The 20,522-nt window shown below is 41.3% G+C and overlaps 1 long non-coding RNA gene and 1 pseudogene across 1 annotated transcript in view; one reads left to right on the top strand and one right to left on the bottom strand.

The window, feature by feature from the left end:
- The first annotated feature begins 581 nt into the window (after positions 1-581).
- Positions 582-1,781, top strand: LOC106735774 (glyceraldehyde-3-phosphate dehydrogenase-like; annotated as a pseudogene).
- A 10,866-nt stretch (positions 1,782-12,647) lies between these two features.
- Positions 12,648-20,522, bottom strand: part of LOC114009348 (uncharacterized) — a 10,970-nt gene continuing 3,095 nt past the window's right edge. Inside the window, exons 2-3 of the long non-coding RNA XR_003550779.1 lie at positions 12,977-13,138; positions 12,648-12,779 (exon numbers count right to left, since the gene is read on the bottom strand). This is a non-coding gene — a long non-coding RNA (uncharacterized LOC114009348). The remainder of the gene's footprint in view (positions 12,780-12,976; positions 13,139-20,522) is intronic.

Here is a 20,522-nt window from a genome sequence, read left to right as displayed (position 1 = left end):
ACTTTCTGGCGAGAAGATGTGCCCTATAGCTAAACAAACAAACAAACTCTCCAAAAAATGAAAAGAAAAAAAAAAAAAAAGAAGGGGAGGAAAAAGAGAAGATACAGAGAGAGGCTCAAGAGGGAAAAGCTGAGCCATTGGAAAGTAGTCTTCCCTCATCCCCTAAAATAATGTTAATAGGGTCAGGCATACCCAGTGGTGAAAGGAGCTGAATCCCACATGGCTCACTGTGATTTGAATCTTGGCCTGAGTGACTTAAAAAACACACCAGTCACAGGACCATCAGTTGGTGTAATGGCTCCCATGTAGTCAACTGCAGTTCGAGTCCTGGACCTGCTGGCTTAAACTCATGTCAGGCGCATGGGCATGCATGCCCAAGATCCTGAGAGGAAAATGGAGGAGAAGGGATTGTGGCATGGTCAACCCTCATGGAGGGTGATTTTTCACTTTCCCTCTCTATTTCTCTCTGTCTCTGTCTGGAAAACTCATGCACTCTATGGCAAAAAAAAAAAAAAAATACATCTTAATTTTAAAAAAAGACTATTTCGGCTCTCTGCTCCTCTTGTGCAGTGCCAGCTGTGTCCTGGAGACACGATGGTGAAGGTCGGAGTAAACAGATTTGGCTGTATTGCGTGCCTTGTCACCAGGGCTGCCTTCAACTCTGGCAAAATGAATGTTGTTGCCATCAATGACCCCTTTATTGACTTGAACTACATGGTCTACATGTTCCAGTGTGATTCCACCCATGGTAAGTTCAACGGCATCATCAAGGCTGAGAACGGGAAGCTTGTCATCAATGGGCAGTCCATCACCATCTTCCAGAAGCAACATTAAATGAAGTGATGCTGGTGCTAAGTATGTTGTGGAGTCCACTGGTGTCTTCACCACCATGGAGAAGGCTGGGGCTCACCTGAAGGGTGGGGCCAAAAGGGTCATCATCTCTGCCCCTTCTGCTGACGCTCCTATGTTTGTGATGGGCATGAACCACAAGAAGTACAACTCCCTGAAGACTGTCAGTAATGCCTCCTGTACCACCAGCTGCTTGGCCTTCCTGGCCAAGGTCATTCATGACAACTTTCTCATCATGAAGGGACTTGTGACAACAGTCCAAGCCATCACTGCCACCCAGAAGACTGTGGACAGCCCCTCAGGGAAGCTGTGGTGTGATGGTCGTGGGACTGCCCAGAACATCATCCCAGCATCAACTGGCACTGCCAAGGCTGAGGGCAAGGTCATCCCAGAGCTGAACGGGAAGCTCACTGGCATGGCCTTCCATGTCCCCACCCCCAACGTGTCAGTTGTGGACCTGACCTGCCGCCTGGAGAAAGCTGCCAAATATAATGACATCAAGAAGGTGGTGAAGGAGGAGTCACAGGGCCCCCTGCGGGGCCTCCTGGGCTACACCAAGGACCAGGTCGTCCCCTGCGACTTCAACAGTAACTCTCACTCTTTCACCTTTGATGCTGGGGCTGGCATTGCCCTCACTGACCACTCTGTCAAGTTCATTTCCTGGTATAACAATGAATTTGGCTAGAGCAACAGGGTGGTGGACCTCATGGTCCACATGGCCTCCAAGGAATAGAGCCCCTGACCACCAGCCCCAGCATGAGCACAAGGAAGAGAGACCCTCAGCCGCTGGGGAGGTGCTGTTCCCACTCAGTCCCCACCACACTGAGAAGCTCCCTTGCTTGACAGTTTCCATCCCAGAACCCCTGGAGAAGGGGAGGGGCTGAGGAGCCCTCCCTATCATGAATCACCAATAAAGTACACGTATCAGCCCCACACACACAAAAAAAAGGACTATTTCACTGATAATGTTATCAGCTAGATATGATAATGGCTGATATATATGTGTGTCTCAGTGTGTGCCAACATTGTCATAAATGTTTTATACTTTAGTGTCTCCTGTGAGGACCCCATTTTTAGCCACTACTATCCCCATTGCACAGATGAGGTAAGGAAACAGACACAGAGAACTTAAAAAACTTCCCGTGTGTCTGGATTCAAATTCAAGCTACCCAATGCCAGAGGCCTGGCATGTTACCAGTGGGTCACATCACCTGCGCACAGCTGGCACTTGGTATATTTCTCTCCATATTTTTTTCTCTTCTAGGAATATGTACAACCATTTTATTACTTCTTAAAAAGGTATTTGTTGAGGGACCAGCAGGTGGCATGGTGGATAAGGTGCTAGATACTTCCACATGGCTGACCATGGTTCAAGTTTCAGACCTGGTGGCTTTCTCACTTTCCCTCTCTTTCTCTCTGATAAAAAAAAATAATAATAAATAAATAAATAAATTAATTAATTAAATTTAAAATATATATATATATATTTTTTTTAAAAAAGGTATTTGGTGGGACCAGCAGATGGTGTAATGGTTATGTCGTTGGTTATGTCTCATGTAGTCAACGATGGTTCAAGTTGCAGACTCACAGCTTAAAACTCATGCTGGGCACATGTACATGTGTGCCCAAGACACCAAGAAGAGAATGGAGGAGAAAGGGTTGCAGTGTGGCCATCCCACTTAGGGAGTGATTTCTCGCTTTCTGTCTCTCTCTCAGGTGAATGCATGCACCCTAGAACAAAAATCTCTCTCCAAAAAAAAAAGAAAGGTATTTAGTAAATTAATGTGTCTTATTCTGTAATTTTTTTTTGGAGAGGTTTTTGCTATAGGGTGCGTGCGCTCACCAGACAGAGACAGACAGAGAGACAGAAAGCAAGAAATCACCCCCCGGGGGGATGGTTACGCTGCAATCCCTTCTCCTCCATTCTCCTCTTGGGATCTTGGGCACACGCACACACGTGCCTGGCGTGAGTTTTAAGCCACCGGGTCCGGGACACAAACCGCGGTCGACTATGTGGGAGTCCAGCGACATAGCCATTACACTAACTGCTGGTCCCTTATTCTGTAATTTTTTAAAGAGATTTTTGCCATAGGCATGTGTGCTCACCAGATAGAGGAAAACAGAGAGACAGAAGGTGAGAAATCACCCCCTAGAGGGGATGGCCATGTAGCAGTCCCTTCTCCTCCATTCTCATCCTGTGAATTTGGGCACACACACACATGCCTGGTGTGAATTTTAAGCCGCTGGGTATGGGACTTGAAGCGCAGTCAACTATGAATCCAGTGATGTAACTATTATGCCATCTGCTGGTCCCTCTTTCTGCGATTTTAGCTTTCAGTATTAGTCATTTCTTTTTTTTTGAGAGAGATTTTTGACATAGGACATGTATGCTCACTGAAGAGATAGAGGGGGAGAGAAAGTGAGATATTACTCCCTGGGGTATGGTCATGCCACATTCTCCTCTCAGGATTTCTTTGGCACACATGCACACATGGCTGGTATGAGTTTCAAGCCACTGGGTCCAGGACTTGAACCTCAGTTGGCCATGTGGGAGCCCAGTGCCTTAACCACTACACCACCTGCTAGTCCCAAGTATTAGTCCTTTTTTAAAAATTATTTTATTAAAAAAAAGAATTATTTTATTTATTTATTTTAATTTGACCAGAGAGGGACAGAGAGAGAGAGAGAGAGAAAGTCAGAAAGCAAGCCACCTGGTCCGGGACTCAAACCACAGTTGGCCATGTCGTAGTCCAGCACACTCAACCACCATGCCATCTGCTGGTCTCTAGTCATTTTTTTTTTAGAAGAGGTTTTTGCCTTAGGGCACAGGCGACAGCCAGGGAGAGAGACTGAGAAAGACAGAGAGACAGAGGCAGTGAGAGGGAAAGTGAGAAATCAAACCTCCATGGGGAATGGCCACATCACAATCTCTCTCCTCCATTTTCCTCCTGGGATCTTGGGCATGCATGTGCATGTGCCTAGTGAGATTTTCTTTTCTTTTTATTATTATTTATTTTTTATTATCAATATAATCTTGTTTATATTACACTGGATTGCATAAAACTTTACAGTGCATTACACTGCTTTTTTCAAAAGGGAATGCCATGCATGTCAGTCAATACAGAGACATTAATCTCCCCACTTCATCATTCAATATCTTTTCATTGTTTTTCCCAATAATAATTATTATTATTCCAATTATTTTTTAAACAGTCAATCACTATTTCTCATTTTGTTTGTAAAAAGACTTTACCCATCATGAAATACTTCTCAGACCAATCCGGTTGAGAATACTATACATGTCATATCAACAGGTAATAAACCATATCTGTTTCCCATTAACGTCCTGCCTCTCTATTTGTTCTCTTGCTATCTTTCTCTATCCTCTTCTCTTCACTCCCCCCACCCCATTCCACACTGTCTTATTCTCATTAAGTACTTTCACTGCTTTTATGTCCTCCAATATTTTGCTCTCTACCATAGAGTGTGGATAGTCGGTATATATTAAGTGGATACATACAATATCTCTTTCATAGCCTTGCTTACTTCACTCGGCAATAGATCCTCCATATCTGACCACTTTCTATCAAATGCCAGGGTCTTGTTATTTTTTATGGCTGATAGTATTCCATAGAGTATATATGCCACACTTTTCCAATCCATTCATCAGTTTGTGGACATTTAGGTTGGTTCTACGTCTTGGCAATTGTGAATAATGCTGCAATAAACATTGATGTGCCAAGCACTTTTCCGACAGCATTCTCCTATCCTTTGGGTAGATACCCAGAAGTGGGATTGCTGGATCAAATGGTAGTTCTATTTGTAGATCTTTGAGGAACCTCCATATTGTTCTCCACAGTGGTTGAACTAGTTTACATTCCCACCAACAGTTTTTTTTTTTTTTTCACATAAGGCACTTGAGTTCCCTGTGTATTCTGGTTATCAGTCCCTTGTCTGAGGCATATTTAAACAAAAATATTTTCCCATTCTGAGGGTTGTCGGTTCACACTTGTTCCTGTGTCCTTTGCTGTGCAGAAACTTCTTAGTCTGATATGGTCCCACTTGTCTATTTTAGGGATTATTGCCTGTGCTTTGGGAGACTTATTTAAGAAGTCTTTGCCTACTCCAATGTCTCTCAGAGTTTTCTCAGCATTTTCCACCAGTAGTTTTATTGTTTGAGGTCTTAGGTTCAGATCTTTGACCCATTTTGAGTTGATTTTTGGTAATGGTGAAAGATGGGGGTTCAGTTTCGTCTTTCTGCAGGTGAATACCCAGTTTTTTCAGCACCATTTACTAAAGAGGCTTTCCTTTTCCCAATGGATTGACTGATATCCTTTATCAAAAATCAGTTGGCTGTAAGCTTTGGGGGTTATTCCTAGTGAGATTTTCAAGCTACCATGTCTGGGGCTTGAGCCATGTTTGACCATGTGGGAGTCCAATAATGTTTGCTTTCTTACTCTCTCTTTCTCTCTTAAATTTTTAAAAATAAAGTTAAATAAAAATCATTCTCTAAAAATAAAAAAAGAATCATTTTATTTAATATTATTTATTTATTTTAATTTGACCAGAGAGGGACAGAGTGAGAGAGAGAGACAGGAAAAGTGAGAAAGCAAGTCTCCAGGTCCAGGACTCAAACCACAGTTGACCATGTGGGAGGCCAGCGCCCTTAACCACCACACCACCTGCCGGCCCCTATATATGTGTATTATATGTATATAATCATAGTGTATATAACAGTTTAACACTCCCTCATACACTATTTAAGATTATAGACATCATGTCCTTTGACCCCTAAATACTCCAGTATGTATTTCCTAAGAACAAAGGCATAACTATGTATATATAGCACAGTATATTTAGTAAACTTTGGCCATTTAATGTTGCAATAATACCATTCTCTAATATGTAGTCCACATTTAAATTTGTAAATTTATTTATTTATTTATTTATAAGAATGATTTTACTTAACTTCATTTATTTATTTTAATTTGACCAGAGAGGGAAAGTGAGAAAGCAAGCTGCCAGGTCCAGGACTTGAACTGCAGTTGGCCATGTGGAAGTCTAACACCCTTAACTACCATGCCACCTGTCTTCCCAGTGTTGTTATTATTTTTTCATTTGACCAAAGACAGAGAGAAGAGAGAGAGAAAGAGAGAGAAAACGAAGGGGAAAGTGAGAAAGCAAGCCACCAGGTCTGAGACTTGAACATGGTTGGCCATGTAGGAGTTCAGCACCTTAAATACCATGCCACCTGCTGACTCTAGTCCATATTTAAATTAATCAACTAGCTGTGTACATACATGTTTCCTGGTGTAGGATCTAATCCAAAATTCTGCATTGCATTTAATTGTCTTATCTCTTTAGCCTTCTTTAAACTAGTATAGCTTCTAAGTCTTTTTTTGTCTTTCTTGACCTTGGTATTTTTTATGATATAGGCCAATTATTTTGTAAAATGTCCCTCAATTTAAGTTCTTTCCATTCTTCTTTTGATACAAACACATACATCATATTTTTAAAAACAGAATCATATTAATTTTTTTAAAATAACTATGAACTATTTATTTAACTTTATTTATTAATTTATTTATTTTTTTAAATTTGACCAGAGACAAGGAAAGAGAAGAGTGAAAGAGAGAGAGAGAGAAGGCAAGCCACCAGGTCCAGGACTTAAACCACAGTCAGCCATGTGGGAGTCCAGTACCCTTAACCACACCACCTGTTGGCCCCAATATTAAAGTTTTTAAACTTCCCACTAAAGTATAACATGAATTTTAAAAATGGACAGATCATAAATGACAGATCAAAATGACACTGAATACATGCATAACCCAAAATAAGGGGCAGGATATGATTTGCTCCCAGAAGCCTTGTACCCATTTGCCACCCAAGGATAACCACTATCTTGGCTTTTAAAACAGATTAGTTTTGAAGCTAATTGCAGTTCGAGTCCTGGACCTGGAGAATTGTTTTCTCACTTTCCCTCTCTTTGAAGCTGACAGGTGGCGTGGTGGTTAAGGCATTAGTCTCCCACATGGCAACCACAGTTCCTAGACCTGGCATCTTGAAAAATCACACCATGCATGCGTCCATGGGTACCCAAAATTCCAAGGGGAGAATAAAGGAAAACGGACAGTGGCATGGCCATCCCCTCCCTGCCCCCAGGAGTGATTTCTCACATTTTCTCTCTCTTTTTCTGTCTCTCTACAGCAAGCACATGTGCCCTATGGTAGGAACTAAAGAAAAAAATAGAAAAACAAAATAACCTGAGTCCCAGATTTGGCTTGATCTAGGAACTGCTGTGTAACTTGAAAAGTACTTGATATCTCTGAGCCCCTGTTTCCTCAAATGAAGGACTGGGATAACCACTGGATATTGTGTAACATAAGGTTAATTAGGATGGCTTTGGGGTCACACAAAAATGAGTTTTAAATTATTAAAATTCTGGGTAAATTATTCAACCCCTCACAGGAAAAGAGGGGACAACCAAACCCACTAACAAGGCTGTTGAGAGGACACAAAGGAGATGGTCCTTGGGAATTCCCTGCAGAGGACTTAGTATATGTAAGCTCACTATTATTGTTATTATTGTTATCAACCTGGGCCCTGAATTAAAGTATAAAGAAACTATAAACTCACAAGTGTAGTGTATTATTAAATTAAGGGTATGAGCTCTTATGAAGGTCCTATGGCCTAATGGCTGAGGACTGGATCCCACATGAGTTACTATATGGTTTAAATTCTGGACCCAGGAGTTTGAAAAACACTCAAGGTTCATGTTTGTATGCACCAAATCCTGACAGGATGGAGAGATAAGAAGCAACTGCAGTATGACTATGTCTCACTGGGAGCACCATCTCCTCCCTCTGTCTCTCTCTAGCAAGTGCACACACCTGTGGCCATAAAAAATAAAAGAAAGAGAGAGGGTGCACTCTTAAAGAGAGATATCTCTATTTTGCAATAGGTGGCAAGTCAAGGTAAAACAGCAAAAAATAAAAGTTTAAGTGTTTTGGGGGCCAGCAGGTAGCATAGTCCAGGTACTAGCCAACAGTGGTTTGAGTTCTGGACCTGGTGACTTGCTTTCTTGCTTTCCCTCTTTCTCTGCCTCTCTGGTTAGCGCACATGCCCTGTAGCAAGTTTAAAAATAAAAATAGGGACCAGCAGATGGTGTAATGGCTACATTGCTGGACTCCCATGTAGCTGATCACGATTTGAGTCCCAGACCTGGTGGCTTAAACTCATGCTGGGCGCGTGTGCGTGCGTGCCTAAGATCCTGAGAGGAGAAGGGATTGTAGAATGGCCACCCCCCGGAGTGGGTGGGTGGGTGATTTCTTGCTTTCTATCTCTCAGTCTTTCTGGTGAGTGCACGTACCCTATAGCAGAAACCTCTCCAAAATAAATAAATAAATAAATAAATAAAATGATAAGTAAAATTAAATAATTACTTTAAAAACGTTTTAAGGGTTTGTGGGTACATGTATAAATAAGAAGCAAAATAACTCCAAGATGGCTCAGCACTGTTTCCCACATTTGCCTGATTATAGGACTTACCTAGAAAGCCTTTAAAATTATGTCACCTATAGGGCTGGCAGGTGGCATGGTGGTTAAGGGCACTGGACTTCTACATGGCTGACCACAATTCGAGGCCCAAACCTGGCAGCTTGCTTTCTTACTTTCCCTCTCCCTCTCTCTTACTCTGTCCCTCTCTGGTCAAATTAAAAAAAAAAAAAAAAAAAAAGTCACCTGGGCCAGCAGTGGCATGGTGGGTTATGAACTAGACTCTCACATGGCCAACTGTAGTTCAAGTCCAGACTCGGTGGCTTGTTTTCTCACTTTCTCTCTCTCTGTGTCTCTCTGGTGAGTAGATATGCCCTATAGCAAATTAAATAATAAACACAAATTTTAAATTATTAAAATAATTATAACTGATTAGTTGGTCTAAAGTAGGGCTCTGGAATCTGTATTTTAACAAATGCCTCAGGTAATTCTTTTTCTTCCCAGAGGGCATGTGTGTACAAGTGCCACATGAGGAGAGAGAGACACCCTCCCAAAAGGGCCTGGTCATACTGCAATCCTTTTTTATGTCATTTCTCCATCTCATCATGGCACGTTCCCAGTATGTTTTTCAAGTCTTCAGGCCAAAATTTTAATCTGCAGGTCAAAGCCTCGATGTGAAGATAGAAGCTCCCAGTTTTAGTGGTGAAGACATCAAAGCCATTTTGTTTTTGTTTTATTCTACTATTGCAGGAGCCAGGTTCTGACTAATTAATGATGATCAAAGTGCTCTGACAAGATGGAGTGCTCAGCAAACACCAACCATTAATTATTCAAGGCCATATTTTCTTAACTGGAGTAAAGGAAGCTGTCCAGGAGTAGAGGAAAGCTAAGCCCATTCTCCCACAGTTTGTATGAGCTTAAGTAATTCTCCCAGAACTCAGTTTCTCAGTCCAGAAAATGGAGTCAGATATGAGCTCTCACTCCTTATACTACCGGGCCAGGACCTGGCAGAGAGGGGCTAGTGACTTGGGTCCTGTTACTGTCTAATCCAGAGGTGGTATATTCCCAAGCTCTCTCCCATCCAGCTAGCAAAAAAATAAATAATAAAAACACTAATACATAGTTGATGAGTCAGTAAATCTTTTCCATAAAAGATTAGATAATAAATATTTTAGGCTTTATAGGCCATGAAGTCTGTTACTAATTTTTTTCTTTTATCTGTCGGCCATTTGAATGTCTTTTATTATTATTATTTTTTAAATAATTTAATTTTATTTATTCATTCATTTACTTAAATTTGACCAAAGAGACACAGTGAGAGAGGGAAAGCGGGAAAGCAAGACACTAGGTTCGAGACTCGAACCATAGCTGGCCATGTGGGAGTGTCCAGCTCCTTAACCACTACGCCACTTGCTGGTCCCCCTTTTACTATGTTTTTTTAGAGAGAGATTTTTGCTATAGGGTGCATGTGCTTGCCGGAGAGACAGAAAGCAAGTAATCACCCCCAGGAGGATGGCCACACCACAATCCCTTCTCCATTCACCTCTTGGGATTTTGGATACACATGCACATGTGCCCATCATGAGTTTTAAGCCACTGGGTCCTGGACTCGAACTATGTGGGAGTCCAGCAACATAACCATTATGCCATCTGATGGTCCCTGAATGTCTTTTTTTTTTTTTTTTTTTTATGTTTTTTCCTCGCTATAGGGTGCGTGCGCTCACCAGACAGACAGAGAGAGACAGAGAGACAGAAAGCGAGAAATCACCCCCCAGGGGAGATGGTCACGCCGCAATCCCTTTTCTTCCATTCTCCTCTCGGGATCTTGGGCATGCATGCACACGCACCTGGCATGAGTTTTAAACCATCGGGTCTGGGATGTGAACCATGGTCGACCACATGGGAGTCCAGCGACATAGCCATTATGCTAACTGCTGGCCCTGAATGTCTTCTTTTAAGAAATACCTATTCAGGTCCTTTGCCAATTTTTAAATAGGATTATTTGTTGTCTTTTTATTTATTAAATTAAATTTAATTAATTAATTAATTTTTTGGAGAGGTTTTTGCTATAGGGCACATGCGCTCGCCAGAAAGACAGAGAGAGACAGAGAGACAGAAAGCAAGAAATCACCTCCAGGGGGGATGGCCACACCGCAATCCCTTCTCCATTCTCCTCTAGGGTTCTTGGACACACATACACATGCACCCAGTGTGAGTTTAAGCCACCGGGTCCAGGACTCGAACCGTGGTCAACTACATGGGAGTCCAGCAACATAGCCATTACGTCAACTGCTGATTCCTTTTTATTTTTTAAGATTTTAAATTTTATTTTATTTATTATCATTATCATTAATTTTAACTTACTGTAGTCAGAAAAAGAGGGGAAGTCAGAAAGCAAGCTGCCAGGTTCAGGACTTGAACTGTGGTCAGCCATTTGGGAGTCCCCAGCACACCAACCACAATGCTACTGCTGGCCCTTTGTTGTCTTCTTATTAAGTAGTTTGAGTTCCTTGCATAATTTAGATATTAGTCCCTTATCCAATGTATGACTTGCAAATATTTTCTCATGATATGTGAATTGTCTCTCCACTCTGACATATCCCATGATGTTCAGAAGTATAGCAGTGGGATTGGTGCAATCCCAGTTATCTATTTTTGCCTGTTTTGGGGGTCATATCCAAAAAGTCTCTGCCCATACCAATACTGTAGTGTTTCACCACAGAACATTTTTCTTAGGATAGTGTAATATTTCATCCCTTGAAGGGGAATGTTTAAATCTGATTAAAAAAAAAAAAGAACTATTTTATTTAACTTTATTTATTTAATTTGACCAGAGAGGGACAGAGAGAGGGAGAAAGTGAGAAAGCAAGCTGCCAGGTCTGGGACTCAAACCATAGTCGGCCATGTGGGAGTCCACCACCCTTAACCACCATGCCATCTGCTGGCCCCTAAATGTGATTTTCTTTTTTCACCATCACCAAACATTTTTATCCTTGCCTTTGACATATTACCACCTCAGACAAATTCCTAGGGAATCTGCAGAGTCAAAGGGTATGCAGGTATTTAAGGCTTGCCACATAACTGCCAAATTGCCCTTTAGAATAAATTTGCAGGATAAAAAAAAAAGAATAAATTTGCAAAAAAAGGCGAATTTGCAACAATATTCACTATGAAGACAAGGCCCTTCCTCTCTAGTACCTTACCTGCCTTGGCATGTACAAGCATCTTTTCCAGTTTGAACCAAGAGGAGGGCTAGTTAATGTCTTCTAATTCCAATTTGCAATCCAAGCTCTTCCTAACAGAATTTAGCTTCAGCATCTGCTCATGGTTCAATTCCACAATCCTTGAGTTGATATGTAACATCCCTGAACCCAAATTTGCTATAATCACCAAATAAAACTGGGACTTCTTCCATGAGATAATATATGTTAAAACCCAATCCCAGACCAACTCTGGGCTATTCTCATTATTTGAAACTTCGATGTAAAGATTTTAGCAACAGGGATGGCATCTCAGGAAAGTCCAACTGTAGTGCACATGGGGGAAACTGAGACCCACAGAGAGGTGATCTCCCCAAAAAGAAAGGTCAGAAACATCAAAGTGAATATGCACTTTAGAGGAAAACTGAATATATGCTACTTTTCAGGGGAAAAAATGTTTAAATTAGATAACAGAGAAATGCAAACCAAGAGGAAGATTCACAGATTGGCAAAAATTAGGAAGTCGGGTAACATCAAGTGTTGGTAGGATATGGGGATATGGGAACTCTTACGCATCGCTGGTGAGTGTAGGCTAACTGCAAGAAACCCAGCAGTTCCCACTCCTGAGCAAATACTCCAGAAATCGTCCCACACAGCCACTGCATTTACTGTTAGTGGAGCGAGGAGTAGAGGATGAACTGGATGTCCTTCACTGGGACACTAGATATGTAAAATATGGTAAAAGCACACTATGGAATAATTGTGGAGCTGTTCAAACAATGAAATATATCAGAGGTCATGGATCTAAGGCCTGTTGACCAATCTGACCCACAGTCTCTTTTTCAACATGACACTTTTAAGTAGTTGGGAGAAAAAAATCAAGAGTACTTAGTGACACATAAATATACAAAATTCAAATTTTAGCACCCACAAAATTTTACAAGAACATAGCTATATTCATTTGATTATACTATCTATGGCTGCTTTTGTGCTACAATAGCAGATCTGAATTGACTCTATAAATGAAAAAATAAGTACATCAGTTATCTCCTGCTGTGTAACAAATGATCTCAAAATATAATGACTTAAACTCTTACCTTGCATATTCTGTGAGTCAGGAATTTGGGAGTGGCTTGACTGAATGGTTCTGGCTTTGGGTCTTGCACACTATTGCAGTTAAGATGTCACAGGGGGCCCAGGATGGTAATATAGTTGGTAGTAAACTGAACTGCAGTGCTGGAAGCCATAAGACCAACCCCCGGTTAGAATCCTTTGGTTGGCTTGAAATAATGCTTGACACTTGCCTGCCCAAGATACTGATGAACTGAAGGACTGGGGATGGGAGATCACAGTATGATGAGACCCTGTTTAGAGTGCTTCTCCCTTTCCCTCACTCATGCACGTGCTATCATGAATAAAATAAGTAGACTTACAAAACAAAGATGTCACTGAAACTTGAGTCAACTGAAGGCTTTACTGGTGCTAGAAAATTCACATGGCTGGCAAGTTGGTGCTAACTAGTGACAGGAGATCTCAGTTCTTGGATCTTTCCACAGAACTGCCTGAATGTCCACACGACATGGCAGATGGCTTCCCTAGAGTGGGTGATCCAAAAGAAAGAAGAAGGAGGTTACAATGTCTTTATTATTTAGCCTTGGAAATCACACACCACTATCCCTGCAATATTCTATTTTTTGAACAGGGTCAGTTCTATTCAACATGGGATAGAACTCAAACTGCCACAGCAAAATATCATAGAGTAGATGGCTTAAACAACAGAACTTTACTTCTCATAGTTCTGAAAGCGGATAGGTTTAAATCAAGGTGTCAGTAAGGGAGGTTTCCTTATGAGGGCTCTTGGCTTCGCTTGTAAGTGGCCACCATCTCACTATGTACTCACATGGCCTTGCTTTGGTGCAGGTGCATGGAAAGAGTAAGCTCTGGAATCCCTTTCTCTTCTTATAAGTGCACTAATCTCATCAGGAGGGGCCAATATTTATATCTCATCTTAACCTAATCACCTCCCAGAGAATCTTCTTCTAAATACTATCACGTTGGATGTTAGACTGTGATTTCATATATGAATAACATGAATCTTGCTGGGGTACAAACATTCAGTTCATAATGGATGGAACAAGTCAAAAATTAAATACCAGGAGAACCACTGGAAATAATCTTGGAGGCTGACTACCACAGTAAGAAACAGAATTTTATCTATAGTAAGATGGGCACCTTTCAATTTAAAAGTAAAAATATAGGGCCAACAGGTGGTATGATGGATAAGACACTGTTTTCCCACAGGGCCAACTGCAGTTTGAGTCCCAGATCTGGTGGCTTGCTGTCTCACTTTCCCCTTTCTCTCTGTCTCTCTCTGGTGAGCACACATGCTCTATGGCAAAAATTAAAAACAAATACTAAAAATATGTAAAATAGTTCTTTTGTAAAAATTGAAAATTAAAATTGCACAAATCAACACCACACATCTGACAAAGCTATATACAAACTCAAAGGCACTTACTAAATGGAGTAGGAGAGGAAGGTAAGGAGTGGGGAAGATAAGGACACAAAAAAGTATGAATAAATGACTGAATTAATGAAATCACAGAGGAACCCTGCATGAATCAATCATAAGGGTGGGGTATGAACTGAGACGGTTAATTCAATCCTCTATCATTGGTCTCTCTCTACCACTTGCTAACACATACAGGGAGAAACAGAGATATTGGTAAATTTCCTTGTCTAATATCACAAAACCTTATCTTTCCTAATCAAGTTTAGCGTTCCTTGTCTGATATACCTTCATTAAATTCATGATTGACTTGTAGGGTCTTCAGAGAGCTATGGTTTCTGGTTAAGAAATGGGATTTTTTTTTTTGAGAGGTTTTCGCTATAGGGCGCGTGCGCTCACCAGACAGACAGAGAGAGACAGAGAGACAGAAAGCGAGAAATCACCCCCCAGGGGGGGATGGTCACGCCGCAATCCCTTCTCCTCCATTCTCCTCTTGGGATCCTGGGCACGCACGCACATGCGCCCGGCGTGAGTTTTAAGCCACCGGGTCCGGGACATGAACCGCGGTTGACTACGTGGGAATCCAGCGACATAGCCATTACGCTAACTGCTGGTTCCCAAGAAACGGGATTTTTGAGCTAGCAGGTATTAAAGTGGTTAAAGCACCGCATCCCACATGGTTGGCTCTGTGGTTCAAGTCCCAGAACCTGTGGCCTAAAAAACACACCCGTCACATGTGTGTGCATGCCCAAAAATCCCAAAGAGAAGGGATTATGCCATGGTCATCCCCTCTGGAGGGGTAATTTCTTACTTTCCCTCTCTTTGTCTCTGTGTCTTTCTAGCGAGCCCTATAGCAAAAAGTTAAAAAAAAAAAAAAAAAAAAAAAAGAAAGAAAGAAAGAAAAGTTTTTTGTTTGCTTGTTTTTGCCTGTGGGAAGGGGCAAAAAAGGGACCAGCAGAACCAGCCTGGGAAGAAAATGCTGTTATTACCCAACAGGTGGTGATGGTGGATTGCTCACCCCTCCACCAGAATTCTTCCCTCCCTGAAGACAAAGGGCTCTCAGAGTATAGGGCCTGTGAATGCCCCCAGGGTATAGGGACTGCCTGTTGGTGGGAAAATTAAAAAACTCTAGTTTCTTTAAAAATATATCCGATGACTCTAGGCCTTGTCACTTATTTATCTCTTTTAATTCTCAGAAGTTCTGCCAAGTAAAAACAGTTATTTTAAGATGCCCAGAGAAGTGAGTTAAATGGATTGTTTTTAACTGTTTTACCAACTTGTGGAGTCATCTGCTAATTTGGCAAATACTTATTGATCACCTCCTGTGTGCCAGTATTGGGATACAGCAGTGAACAAAGCAGGCAAAGTGCCTGTTCTCATGAGGGGTGGGAGTAGTGGGAACAGACATTAGATAATAAGCAAACAATAAATAAGATAAACTAAAATGGGTTGAACAGATAGAAAGTCATTATGTTATAAATGGTAGTCAGGGTAAACTTGCATTTAAACTGAGACTTGAAGAGTGAAGAGCCAACCCAGTGAAGAACAAATTTGGAAGGAAACAGCAGGAGTAAAGGTCCGGAGGTGGCACAATGGTTAAGGCACTGGACTCCCTCCCACGTGGCCACCTGTGGTTGGAGTCCCAGATCCGTCAGCTTGAAACACATTTGGGTAAATGTGCATGTATGTCCAAGATCCCAAGAGGAAAATGGAGATGTGATTGTGGTATGGCTACCCCCCTTGCGGGGATGATTTCTTGCTTATTCTCTCTCTCTCTCTGTCTCTGTCTCTCCAGTAAGCATGTGTGACTGTAGCAAAATTTAAAAAAAAAAAAAAAAGACTGGGGAGGAGATAAGGCCCAGATTAAGCCTTCAGCTATTTTCAAAGGAGTTTGGGATTTAATCCAGAGTGTCAGATGGAACTGACTCTTCCATTATTAGCTACAGACCTCAGACAAGTTACTTTACTCCTGAACCTGTTTACTGACCTGCTTAGTGGGGTTAATAATTCATTCGGGGCCCAGCAGGTGGCATGGTAGTTAAGGCACTAGACACTCCCACATGGCGAACCATGGTTCAAGTCCTGGACCTGGTGGCTTGCTTTCTCACTTTCCCTCTCTCTCTCTCTCTCTAGTCAAATTAAAATGAATAAATAAGTAACACTAAATAAATAATTCTTTTAAAAAAATAATAATTCATTAATTGTTGTAGGCAGGTCATAAAATAGCCTCTAGCAATTGTGTGTCTTGGTATCCATGGAATGTGGGTTGGATTTAGTGACTCACTTCTAATTCAATATGGCAGAAGTGATGATGTATTCACATCCTATCTGGTTGTGTAAGAAATTACCACAAATTTAGTGGCTTTAAACAACATATATTGGGACCAGCAGATGGTGCAATGGTTATGTCACTGGACTCACATGTAGTCAACTGTGGTTTAGGTCCTGAACCTGGCAGCTTAAAACTCATGCTTAGTGTCCAAAATCCTGAGGAGAATGGAGGAGAAGGGATTATGGTGTGGCTATACCCCCTGGCGGGTAATTTCTTGCTTTCTGTCTCTGTCTCTCTGGCAAGTACACGTGACCTATAGCAAAAATCTCTCTATAAAACACCACCACTATTTATTATTTTGCAGTTCTGGAACTCAGATGTCTAAATGGGTCTTACTGAGCCAAAAGCAAGATATCGATGGGACTATTTTTCTTCTGGATGCTCCAGAGAATTGTGTTTCTTGTCTTTTCCAGCCTTTAGAGGCTTCTTGCTTTTCTCAGCTCATGGTACTTTCCTCCATCTTCAAAGTGCATCACTTCAACTTCTGTGCCCATCGTCACAATGGTCAGGATGCCAGAACACAGTTCAAGTCCTGGACCTGGTGGCTTGAAAATCACACCAAGCACATGGCATATGCCCAAAATCTTAGGAGAAAAATGGAGAAGGGATTACGGTGTGGCCATCCCCCACTGCGGGATGATTTCTTGCTTTCTCTATCTTTTCTTTTCTTTTTTTTTTTTTAAGAATTATTTTATTTAACTTTATTTATTTATTTTAATTTGACCAGGGAGGGACAAAGAGAGAGAGAGTGAGAGTGAGAGAGAGAGAGAGAGAGAGAGAGAGAGGGAAAGTGAGAAAGCAAACCGCCAGGTCCGAGACTCGAACCACGGTCGGCCATGTGCGAGTCCAGCACCCTTAACCACCATGCCACCTACCAGCCCTAAATCTCTATCTTTTCTATCCAGGAAGCACACACACCCTATGTCAAAAACCTATAAAAAAATAACAACAACAACAACAACAAAAACATAATCATACCTTACTTTTGCCATATAAATTAACATATTCACAGGTACTAGGGATCAGGACATGAACATTTTTGGGGGATTGAGTTTACCACAAATAGGTATATCATTATCATTCTTGTGAATAAATAATAAAAAGAATGTGGGCTCTATCCTGGGTATTCTCTCTCTCCCATCATTTTAAGGGAAGCCAACTGCCATGACAGGAGTAGCTCTGTGGTGTGACTCATTGACTAGGAACTGAAGCTTCCAGGCAACAGCCAGTGAGGAACCAAACTCTGCCAATAACCTTGTAGGAGGGCTTGGAAATGGGTTCTGCAGCCCCTCCCCCCCCAAAGGCTAGAGCTCCTCCCAACAGCTTGATTATAGCCTCACAGAGGAACCTAAGCCAGAACCAACCAGCTTCAGAATCATGATCTCAGACACCACGTTGAGACAATAAATGTTTTTGGTTTAAGCTTTGGGATAAATTTGTAATGTAGTAACAGCTAACATATATGTTCATTCAATAAATATGTATTAAGTATCTATCTACATGCCAAGTTTTATTTGGGAATACAACAGTGAATAAAATAGGGAAAAGTCCTTATTCTTAGAGTTTACATCCTACCAAAGGGAGACAGGTAGCAAATATAATAAATTATACAATGTGTCAGAAGACAACAACAGCCATAGGGAAAGGTTGAGCAAGATATGGGAGACCGGATAGTTTAGGAAGCCTTTGCTGAAAAGCTGGTATTATTTGTACAGACTTGAAGATCAGGGAGAAAACCTTACCTTGTGCTTTTTAAAAAAAAGATTTATTTATTATTATTATTGTTAATATTATTTTTCACATGAGTTTTGTCAGAGAAAGACAGAGAGAAAGGGAGAGTGAGAAATCAAGCTGCCAGGTCCAGGACTCAAACCATGGCCAGCCATGTCAGAATTCCAGCACCTTAACCACCATGCCACCTACTGGCCCTACCTCACGCTTTTCATGGAGAAAAACAATTCCAGGTATCAGGAACACACGCAAGGTCCTGTGGCAGGGATATGCCTAGCTTTTCTGTTAAGTAGTAGGGAGCCAATGTCGTGTTTTTTTTGAGAAACGACTATGTGTTCCACATCCTGGCGTTAACTGGTTGGTCCTTGTGGTATCAGATTCAGTTTGTTTGTTCATTTCTTGGAGGGGGAAGAAAGAACAGGAAACTGTCACAGATAACTCAGTGATTAAATAGTATCACTAGTATGGTACAAACCTATAAGATGGGCCTCCTGATATAATGTAACAGGAAACAAATAACATGCCTGATGCAATATTCTTACCAAAAGTGACTTGACTAAATTTAATCATGAAGAATAAATAGGAAAAATTCAGATTATGGAATCTTCTACAAGATAACTTGCTTGGACTCTTTAAAAATGTCATGGGGGGACCAGCAGTTAGTGTAATGGCTATGTCACTGGACTCCCACGTAGTCGATCGTGGTTCGAGTCCTGGACCCAGTGGCTTAAACTCAAGCCAGGCGTGTATGTGCATGCCCAAGATCCCAAGAAGAGAATGGAGGAGAAAGGACTGCGGCGTGGCTATCCCCTCTGGAGGGGTGATTTCTCGCTTTCTGTCTCTGTCTGGTGAGTGCACGCTATAGCAAAAACCTCTCCAAAAAAAAAAAGGAAAGAAAAGAAAACAACAACAACAAAAAAAGAAAACAAAACAAAACAAAAATGTCATGGAACAGCAGGTAGCATGGTGGTTAAGGTGCTGAACTCCCACATGGCCAACCACTGTTCAAATCCCAGACCTGGTAACTTACTTTTCCACTTTCTCTCTCTCTGGTGAGCACATAGGTTCTATAGTAAATTTAAATAATAATAGTAAATAGAATAAATACTTTTAAAAATTTCATGGAAGGCTAAATGGTGGAAACATTGATCAGATCCTGGATTACCAATAAAAACCTACAGCTATACAAGATATAGTTGGGACAACTGGAGATATCCAAACATGTAACTGTAAATGAGATAATGATACCATATCAATACTGTGTTTCTTAGGTGCGATAACAAATGGCATCGTGGCTGTGTAGGAGAATGTCTTTATTCATAGGAGATGCAGGCTATTGTATTCAAGGGTGTGAAGTGTCAGGATGTCTAAGTAATCCTCCAATGGTTCAGCCAAAAAACTAAAACAAAATGTATGTGTAAATAATGTGGGAAAATGTGTTTGTAACTGGTTAGTCCAGATGAAAGGTATAAAGGTTGATTGTACAGTTTTAAACCATTCATGGGTACCAAAATAAGCTATGAGAAAAAAAGAACACTTTGCCCAAAAGCTGCTGATTTTTAAAGATTTTAAAATCTTGTTATTTCTGATGCTGACTCCATACTCACTATTGCCAAGTGCCCCAAATCCCTTCCTCTTGGGTACAGGACCTGGGTGTGGATGGAGCAGGTCTCATTGGTGGAGGCAACATTCCAGCATCATTTAAAGGAGAAAAGGTGGAAAAGGACTGGGAGTGCTCCACGGTGCACCTCTGCCCCCTGGTGGCCACTGGGCAGGCAAGTGGTGTCCTAGCCAGGAGGTGGACCAGTTAAGCCCCTTAGTTTCTAGATAATTTCTTCTCACCTATATCCTAAATAATTCTCTCTTCTATGTTTGATTTGCAATTAATCACAGTTTTTTAATTAGCTGGTTTTTAAATGTCCTATTTTTTTTTATATCTGTGTCACTTTATTATGTTCTCTTGTTTCTGAAGATATTATCAGGCTTTTACCATTTTTTTTCTTTTTAAAGAGGTTTTTGCTTTAAGGTGCCTGCACTTGCTGAGGAAAGAGAGAGACAGATCCAGTGAGAGGGAAAATGAGAAAATGAGAAATCACTAGATCACTAGATCACGGGTTTCAACCGTGGTTGGCTATGTGGGTGGGAGTCCAGGGATATAACTGCTACACCATCTGCTGGCCCCATCTTTTTTTTTTTTCTTACAGCCAAAAGGTGTATACACTCACCCGAGTGCTAGTGAGAAAGAGAGAAGCTCTCAATGGGGCGTGGTCATGCCACAATCTCTTTTCCTCCACTTCTCCGGTCAAAATTTTGGACATGCATGCACACATGCCCAGCTTGCTTTTTTTTTTTTTTTTTTTTGAGGGATTTTCCCTTTAGGGGCCCCGGGCTCCCCAGAGACAAGGAG

This window comes from Tupaia chinensis, unplaced genomic scaffold (assembly GCF_000334495.1).
Source record: "Tupaia chinensis unplaced genomic scaffold, TupChi_1.0 Scaffold000523_1, whole genome shotgun sequence".
Taxonomy (NCBI): Eukaryota; Metazoa; Chordata; class Mammalia; order Scandentia; family Tupaiidae; genus Tupaia; species Tupaia belangeri.
Note: the sequence above shows the minus strand (reverse complement) of the source record. Positions and strands in the feature narration are given on the sequence as shown.